The sequence below is a fragment of the Gorilla gorilla genome, chromosome 2 (assembly GCF_029281585.2).
Source record: "Gorilla gorilla gorilla isolate KB3781 chromosome 2, NHGRI_mGorGor1-v2.1_pri, whole genome shotgun sequence".
In the NCBI taxonomy this organism is placed as follows: Eukaryota; Metazoa; Chordata; class Mammalia; order Primates; family Hominidae; genus Gorilla; species Gorilla gorilla.
The window spans coordinates 79,419,826-79,429,430 of record NC_086017.1 but is presented as its reverse complement, the minus strand read 5'-3'; the positions used below and the strand labels follow the sequence as shown (position 1 = coordinate 79,429,430).

General features: G+C 47.6%; 1 protein-coding gene and 1 pseudogene across 1 annotated transcript in view; both read left to right on the top strand.

Annotated features, from left to right (window-relative positions):
• Positions 1-661: 661 nt before the first annotated feature.
• The window catches only part of FRMD4B (FERM domain containing 4B), a 369,354-nt gene continuing 360,410 nt past the window's right edge, over positions 662-9,605 (top strand). The window contains exon 1 of the mRNA XM_055383373.2: positions 662-1,020. The gene's annotated coding sequence lies outside the window, so the exon portion shown is untranslated. The remainder of the gene's footprint in view (positions 1,021-9,605) is intronic.
• On the top strand, positions 4,929-8,223 carry LOC129532692 (histone H1.8-like; annotated as a pseudogene).

Sequence of the window (9,605 nt, the reverse complement as noted above, 5' to 3'; positions counted from 1 at the left end):
TCATCAGCTATTTTGAGCTAACCTCTCTGAGCCTCCCGAGTTTCATGTAAAGAACGCATAATAAAACAAAAATTGTTCTTAGGGATAAATGCCTGATATGGGATAGGCTCGCCTTTTTTTTTTTTCTTTCTGTCTTTCAAGTGCAATGGTTTCAGATTTGCAGGGATCTCAGGAGTCATTTCGCCAGCCCCTCTTGGGTGGCTGGGTGCATTCCGCGCCTGCCTCTGCCACCGGTGCCTCATACCCTTTATTCTAACAGCACTCAGGTCCTGGGATGCCTGAAGCCGGTGAGGCAGAATCAAGTTCCGCCCAGAGCTTGGAGGAGTCGGAGGGAGCGATGGAGAGGCGCGGGCTGGTGACCCCCTCTTTCCCCTCCTCCTGGCAGGCTCCGCTCCGCGCCTCCTGGCACCGGCGCCCTTTCTCTGCCGGGGAAGGCTAGCCCAGCCCGCAGCCGCGTGCGGCGGGGGCCGAGGGGGCCCCCTCCCTTCCTCCCTCTCCCCCTCCCCTTCCTTCCCTCCCGATACAATGACTGGGCCGGAACAGCGCATCAGCCGAGCCTCATTGGCAGCGGCCGCCCCAGCCCCCGGAGAGGCGGCGGGCGGGGGCTGCTGGGGAGAGAGGGAGCCGAAAGCCCCGGCTGACAGCGAGAGGAGGCAGGCAGGACGGAAGGACGCGAGAAAGGCGGCCCGGGGCACAGCTGTAAGTGTGGATCAAAGCGAGGACGCACGGCGAGCGGCGGTGGCGGGGGCGACCTGCAGACCCGGGCCGGGGGATGCGGCAGGCGCTGGCTGCCCAGAGAGCCCGGGAGTCGGGCTGCGTAGCTCACGTGCTGAGCTGGAGCTTGGACAGAGAGGAAGAGGAGGAAGAGGAAGGCAGCCGCCGCCGGGGAAGGCACAGCGCAGAGCGGACTTGCAGGACTGGCGCAGAGCCGGGTCCCCAGGTCCCGCGCGGTGCGCAGCCGAGACAATAAAGTAGCCGTCTTCAGCCCCGGAGAGCCACAGGGAGGAGGCGGCGGAGCAGGTAGGTGGGCGACCGCCCCGGGCTCCCCAAGCGTGCTGCCAGGGCGAGGCCGCAAGACGCGGCCACAGGCGCGCCCGGTGCGCCCCGGGCGCAGCGCGCACGTTTGGAGACCCCCAGCGGAGGTGCGGGTCCCAGGAGTTTGGGAGAGCGGAAAACCCCGCCCTGGGGCTCGAGGTCTAGTGCAGCCTCCGCTGGAGTCCCTGGGGCACTTGGCACGGCGCTTTGGTCGCTTTGGTGGTATGGAGACAGGAAGTTTGGCGGTTTCAAGGCGTTGGCGTTGGTGGGGTTTGCAAACGCGCCGCCGGGGACCGCGTGCTTCGGTTGCCGCGCGTTCGTGGGAGGTCGGGAGAAAAGCTGATGAAGCCCAGATCTGGCCCCCAGAGATACTTCTAAAAGGCAGCGAAAAGAGTGGGGGGAAATCCCTGGAGTTAGCAGAGGACACTAAGGGTTTGGTTTGGCTGCCCTTTTCAAATAGGTGTTTCAGATCCTAGCCGCTCCTATGTTGGAGAGGCGGTGTGCATGTGAATAGCTTCTTATTTTGTGGAGTATTTCACTTTTCATTTTCATCTGGGGAGGAAAAAATAAATATAATCTTTAGCTCCTACTTTGAGAAATGCCATTTCGTTTGGAATAGAGGACAAACTCTTCCCTTGCATTGAATGTCCTGTGCTTTGAAAGATACTGAACAGTGCCTGCTCTTGTTCACAAAAGGGGTAAGACGTGTATTAAATCTTCTCCCGCCCGAGAAAGCAGCCGCAGGAGGAGGTCTCTCTCTCTCTCTCTCTCGCTCTCCTTTGTGTGGCCGCTTCCTTCCAGATGTGAGAGGGTTGGGCTGGGCGCTCCTGGGTGGGGTAATAATTATCCTGAACATTCCTGCGATCTGTTAGGACTTGTAAACATACCAGAGCCAAGTCCTCTGAACTTCGCGAACTGATTTGGTGTGTTTGCTGGTACCCAGACGGCTGCGACTAGAGGCTGGGCCTTTCGGGAAGAAAGACCTTAGGGTGCTGATGGCAGCAGTCTTTCCGGGAAGCTGGTTGATCCTTGAAGATTAGGTAATGTCGCCCCCAGAAATTTACTAGCCAACTCGGAAGATGTGTACAAGATTATAGCGCGATCCCCGACGTGCTGTTTCCCGTCCTAAAGGGAATGGATCTGTGGGGTTTCCAAATCAAATGTCTGGAGGGGAAGAAAAGCAGCTTCGCCTTACTTAACCTCATCAAGACGCACTTTCATCTGTCATACACGTGCTGTGAAGAATGGTGGTTTAGAGAGCTTACTGTGTGCCAAGCATCCTGGTAGGCACTTTTGGGGCATCATCCATAATCCATGAAGTGGTAAACCTAGCCCTTGAGAGAGGTTAAGTAACTTACCGGAAGTCCCACCAGTAATCTGTGGTTTATGTAAGATCTAATTTCAGATGCCAGGCTCTTAACAAGACAGTGCCTCTGAAAGGGATGTGCTGCAGTGGTGGTGGTAATGAGTATGAAGAAAATAATAACAATAACAATAACTACCATATATGTGTGTGTGTGTGTGTGTGTATATATATATATATATATATATTTTTTTTTTTTTTTTTTTTTTTTTTTTTAGAGACAGAGTCTCACTCTGTCGCCCAGGCTAGAATGCAGTGGCCGATCTCGGCTCACTGCAACCTCTGCCTCCCGAGTTCAAGCGAGTCTCCTGCCTCAGCCTCCCTAGTAGCTGGGATTACAGGCGCATGCCACCACGCCTGGCTAATTTTTTGTATTTTTAATAGAGACGGGGTTTCACCGCGTTAGCCAGGCTGGTCGCCATCTCCTGGCCTTGTGATCCGCCCGCCTCGGCCTCCCAAAGTGCTGGGATTACAGGGGTGAGCCACGGCACCCGGCCTATATATTTTTAATAAATTTAAAAAGATGATGTTTAAGAGAGATTGACACTCAGTAAGCACTCTGTATATATTTTTGTCTCTAAATTAAGTGTCACAAGACAGGTGGTGGATGTATTGGTGTTTCTACAGTTCTTCCTTTTTTTTTTTTTTCCTTCGAGCTCTGTCACCCAGACTGGAGTGCAGTGGCGCGATCGCGGCTCACCGCAACCTCTGCCTCCCAGGCTCATGCGATTCTCTTCCCTCAGCCTCCCTTGCAGCTGGGATTACAGGCATGTGCCACCAAGTCCGGCTAATTTTTGTATTTTTAGTAGAGACCGGGTTTCACCATGTTGGTCGGGCTGGTCTTGAATTCCTAACTTCAAACGATCCACCACTCGCCTCAGCCTCCCAAAGTGCTGGGATTACAGGCGTGAGCCACAGGGCCTGGCCAATTCTTCCTTTTTGTAATCTGAAAATGTTGTAATAAAAAGTAACACACACACACACACACACACACACACACACTGTTTGAACACACCTTTTTTGAACAGTGCTTACATTTCCTAAAAGGTTGAGAAAAATTTAGACAACTCCAAGGACTTATTGAATGGTAGAAGTTTAATCACTTCTTTGTGACATCTGCAAGTAATATTAATCAAACATTTTATTTGCTTAAATTCAGAAATGCAGGTGTAATGCATTTAAACAATATGGTGCTGGAACATGAAAAAATTACCTAAATACCGTATTTCGAGGTTTAGTTTTCATTATCCATGGGAAAGTTCTCAGAAGATCTTTCCCCTGCAAGTGATCATGGTGATCACGATCCTGTTTTCCTGTATTAAACTTCACTTTGTTTTGAAATTAATAAATTTCTATCTTAGTGGCAGAAAAGTGAATGGGCTTTTCAAACAGGCAGATGGTTGCATTTGAGCCTAATCTAGAAAAGTGTGGGAGGAGTTAACTTCACAGCCGCTCCCAAGTGTCAAATCAGCTGAAGTTTTCTCAGTAATGTTTATTGTCGCTGGCCTCTAGTTTCAGCAAGCCTGAGAATCCTAGTTCTCTGTTTGATTCCACAGATTTAATCAAGACTCTGCATGCTTTGAGCAGACAAAAAGAAAGTTTTGGCTAACTTACAATACAAATAGGGTACATGGAAAACAGTTAAAAACACCCTGCCTTATCCAGCCTGCAGTAATTTTCTAGCAGGAAATCTTCATAGTTATCTTACACACATAAGTGAAGGTTTGAGGCTTATACTGCAAGTGATCTCTCGCTCTATCGCTCCCTTTAAATCTGCCCCAGAGATCTGATCTTATCATGAGTGCACTATTTTTATATGTTCGGGAGTGCTGAGGCTCACTGAAATGACTGTCATCAGCCTATAGATAAGTAATGTACTCAGCTCATCAGCAGGTCTTACATGTATCTTCCTTTACTTATGTAAGTCTCCCTTTTTCAATGTAGTTGTTATTTGTTTTAGATGGAAGATTTTTGGAGGATAATTCATTTATTTCTAAGTCAGTAAGATTTTTTTTTCTCCTCTTCTGCCAAATATGTGCCGTGGGCAGTCAGAGAGAAGTGGTAAGATAACAATTTTCTGTTGCTAGATGCTTGATAAACCCTCTAGGTAATTTAGGAGCCAAATCTCTTATTCTCCCCAATGACTGGATTTACTGAAATTATCATGTCATTTCTTATCTCATTCTTCCTGGTGAAATCAATTTTTAACCTAATCTCATAAGACAGTGTTTTTTTCAATATGAAAGTCATAAAATCCATTTAGTGGGTTACTACCAGTAACTTTTTTTAGGTATAACAAGACAGCAAGTGTCAGCATCATCATATGTTATAAGAGTTCTGTAATTTCATGAAACTTTGAGTCACTCCTGTGTGCATTCTGGGTTGCACTATAAAATGTGATTCTTAGCCATCAAAAAGTTTGAAAAGTACTGCCACAGGATGCATGTGTCTGTTAGTGCTATTTTGATAATAAGTTACAAACCCGGTTTTAAGTGGAATTAGGGTATTATGTATATGCATATATACAATATATATTTTTTTCTTACATATGGGTTCAGGTTACTAAAAGGTACTTGAGTAGGACTGACTTCAAGAGCGTCTTGCTTAGGGCTAAGCAGTGACTTCAGGATCTGATTTCTTTTCATTCCTCAGGTCTGCCTTTTTCTTCTTTCCTCTGTGTATTGGGGTCCTTCTTGGGTGACAAGACGACCATATAGCACTTGCTCGTTTACACAGTTTCAAGTTCAAGTCCAGCAACCAAAAAACTCCCCTTCCCCAGTTGTTGAACAAAAAGTTTCAAAATGAGCTATGATTTGCCCAGTTGGCACGGCTGGAGGAAATCTGTGCTAAGTGGCTTCTGCAGAAGTTGAGGGCTTTGCCCCAGCAATGGAGTCCTACCCAGACCATGTAGACAGAGGACATCAGAGGGCTGGACTGCCACATGAATACAGTTGCGGGAAAAGGGGGAAATTAAGGCTAAGAAAGTCTGGAATAAATGTTCACCACAGGGTACAAGTGCCTAATGCACACAGGCTGATTTCTCTTCTTTTTGATGCCCCAAATAATGGAAAATGAGCTGAATTGTATTCAGGCAAATAGATTATCAATATGATTTTTCATGTGTGTAAGGAAAACCTTAGCTGTCACTTTTAGCATGGTCAGTATCAGGACTTATGAGATCAAGATGCAGAACAAGTCAAATTGATAGTAGTTACTTTATTTTCCAATGACACTGAGAAGAAAAAGGCAGATATATTGATTAAAAACCCACAGCAGTCCCAAAACCTCTTACAAGGGGTGATCGTGATCCTGTTTTCATTTATGTGCAAATCTTGGAAGACATTTATTTGAATCAATTTGCCATGCTAGTCTAGTGAAAGCAGTTATTTAAGTAGTGTCTTAGAACAAAGTATTTGAAGAATACACCTCCTTAAAGCCTAGGGCAAATGAGTGCTCTATTCTGCAGCTCTTCAGCCTTGAGGTCTTTATTTGGGTCTGTGTTACTTTGTCCTTAGAGATGTGCTGCTTTTAATTGTCCTCTGTCACTTTACGTACAGTTTTCCAGTGGGAAAGGGGGGCCTAGTGTGTACAGCTGTGAGGACAATGTTCACTCACAGCAGAGGGGCCCTAGAAGCAGGGCGATCGTGCTGGCTTCCCTGGGTCAATCCTGGTTAATGTCTATGCCTCCAGTTTGGACGATAAATTATGTGGCCACCCCATGTGTAAAGGCTACTATTTTAGGGGGCCATGACTACGCATCTATTTAATAGATTAAATTATCTGATAAAGAATTCCTGGTGCGGTGCAGTGGCTCATGCCTGTAATCCCAACACTTTGGGAGGCCGGGGCAGGAGGATTCCTTGAGCCCAGGAGTTCAAGACCAGACTAGGCAACCTAGGAAGACCTCATTCCTACTTAAAATTTTTAAAATTACCTGGGTGTGGTGGCACATTCCTGTAATCCCAGGTACTCAGAAGGCTGAGGTGGAAGGATCACTTGAGCCCAGGAGGTTGAGGCTGTAGTGAGCCGTGATAGTGCCATTGCACTCCAGCCTGAGCGACAGAGCAAGACTCTGTCTCAAAAAATAAAAAATTAAAAAAATTAAACTGAGGAAGTCTTTACCATAACTGAAGGATAAAACTACTGATGCCTCCCCTCCTGGAAGTGTCACCAGTGACATCTCACTCTCCTCGACTTCCACAGCAGGATCATACAGGTCTCCTGAATCTGAAAAGCCAGGCCTGAGCTGCAGCAGCTTCCCGGTGGCATGCCGCCTCCTGCCCTCTCACCATCCCCCCTATCCCCCACCCCCCGCACGGTGGTAGAGGCGCTGCAGGCTGGGGAGTAGCGCTAGGGCACGTTGGCGGTGGCCGTCAAGCTCTACATCCTGCACAAGTACCCAACGGTGGACGTCCTCCGCTTAAGGTACCTGCTGAAGCAGGCGCTGGCCACTGGCATGTGCCGCAGCCTCCTCGCCAGGCCCCTCAACTCCGAAGCCAGGGGGGCCACTGGCAGCTTCAAATTAGATCCCAAGCACAAGAGGAAAATCCAGCCCAGGGAGATGGCCCCCTGATGGTCCCCAGGAGAGCGGAAAAGGCCAGGGGGAAGTACCCCAAGAAACCAAGTGAGGCCACGGAGGATCCTCCTAACGCGGGCAAGGTGAAGAAGGCAGCGAAGAGGCCAGCAGAGGTGCAGAAGGCTCCTCTCAAGCCAGGTGCAGCCGCAGAGAAGGCCGGCAAGCAAGGCAGTGTGGCCAAGGACACCAGGCCACAGCCCGGTGAGGCTAGGAAGGCACCCCTAAGCCAGACAAGGCCACGCAGGTCCCTTCCAGTGCCAGCGGGCTTAGTAGGAAGGCAAAGGCCAGAGGCAGCAGGAGCAGCCGGGGAGATGCTGGGGACCACAGGAAAATGAAAGCTGGGAGTAAGACTTCAAAACCCACTGTCAGCAAGGTCAAGAATGGTGTTGCTTCCTCGACCAGAAGGTGGTAGCCAAGACCAAGGCTCCTAAAGGGGCAGCTGCCCAGGGGCCAAATACCAAGGCTGCTTCTCCCGCTAAGGGCAGTGGGTCCAAGGTGGTGCCTGCACACCTGTCTAGGAAGACAGAGACCCCCAAGTGCCCGTGGAAGGCTGGACTGCCCATTACTGTCTCCTCATCTGAAGTATCTAGCCAGAGGGCTGTATCCTAGGGCCGGAGGCAGGGGCGGAGAGACCGAGCCACTGCCCTAATTTTTATTCTTCAGCAAACCACTGCTCTATTTATTTCACTGTAAGCTATTTATCAATAAAGACTTTTGTTTCTTCTGCCCTGGCCCGCCACCCCCGCCACACACACAAAATCTTGTGCAGATATAAAGGCCCAACAAATAATAGTAGAACTAATGGTAACAATAGCAGCACATGGTTACCAATTCACCTGTGCTGGGAATTGCTCTGTGATGTCCATGAGGGTGCCCTCATTCAATGCTCACCGCACCCTATGAGGTGGGGACTCCTAACGCCCCTCACTGTACAGCCAAGGAAACTGGTTGTGAGGTTGCCACTTGGCCAAAATCACATAATATTTGTTGAGTTGGCAAAGTCTGCATGTTGACTAGTGTTTTATAAGAAGGCAGGACAGGTCATTGTTGTGAATACTGGTTGTAGCTTCAGAGGATCTACACTCAGATCTATCTTTGCTGCTTACTAAATGTGTGCTTTGACCAAGTGACTTAACCTTTTTTTGTGCCTCAGTTTCTTCATCTATAAAGTGGGGATTATAAGAATTCCTACCTCATCAGGTTATTCGGAGGATTAAATGACAAAATATAAAGAAGTGTTTCATGTAGTGACTGCAGTGGAGTAAATACTAAAAAAAATTCTAGCTATTATTATTTGTGTTTTGTAGAGGCTAGGAAAAAATAATAATTCATATTATTTGTTGAACACCAACTATGTGCCACATTTTAAGCTAGGCATTTTTCAGTTGTTTTCTTTCTTCTTACAAATCCTTTCAGATGCATGTTATGTCCACTTATTGTCCATTTGACAGATGAGGAAAACTGAGATTTAATGAAATTAACAAGTAATGGAGCTTTAATTTCAACTTCAGGTCATTCTGACTCCAATTTGATCTCATAATTATAATGTCATATTTTTTGACTTGGAAGGGAGCCTTGAGATGAGCTAACCCATGCAAATGAGGCCCAAAGAGAGTCTGTGACATGACAAGTCATTAATGGATGGTGCAGGGCTAGAACCCAGGTTTTCAGCCTCCCACAACCATCTCTGTCTTGAAGACAAATGCATTCACCCCATAGGGTAACCATGCTGAGTAGGCACAGATAGAGTTCAGGAGCACTGGACTTAGATGTCTTCTAATCCAGCTACAAAAAGTCTAGAGCTGTGTTTACTAAAGTGGGTAGGTGTATCCCTGGTGGTACATGAGTTAATTTTAGCTGATAGATAGAGAAACATTTTACCTTATTGGCTATTTATTTTAATGTGTACCAGAAAAAAAATTCACCTAGACCTTCATGTCTTGTAAAAGATTATATTCCTTTCTGCCTTGCTGATTGAATAGTATTGCTTAGGATGAGGCTGAGAAAGAAATCGTGTCAGTGTAAAAACATGTTTTAGGTAAAACATAGTGTAGATTGTACTGGAAAATGGCAAAACCTATGAAGGGAAGATGTGAATGACTGAAGTCTGGTAAATACTGGACTAGAGGGATATTTCCTGAACTTGGTGCACACAAACCACTTGGGGATCAGATTCTGATTCAGCAGATCTGGGACGGGGCCTGAGACTGCATTTCTAACAAGCTCCAGGTGATGCCAACGGTGCTGGTCTGTGGACCACACTTTGTGTAGCAAGGGATCAGGAAACCTGGAAGATTCTTGGGCATGTATTGAGTGCTGTGGAGGATATGTAAGGCAAATCCCTGTCTCCCAGATGCGTAATCATGTTAGGAAGAGGAGACGTGAATGAACATGGGATGTGAATGAACATGGAAGGTGAACTCTCCTATCCAGACACCAATGAGAGGTATGGTGATCTGTCTGGAGTTGCTGCAGTGGCATGGTAGCAGGGGGTGCATGGGATGGTACTGCGCTTGGGCCTGAAAGATTTGCAGCAGCAGGTGGAGAGTTCCAGAGCATTTGATAAGTAGGAGGAAGGACAGAAGTTGCAGGGAAGACTCAAAAAAGGCCGAAGTGGAGATTTCAGCAACA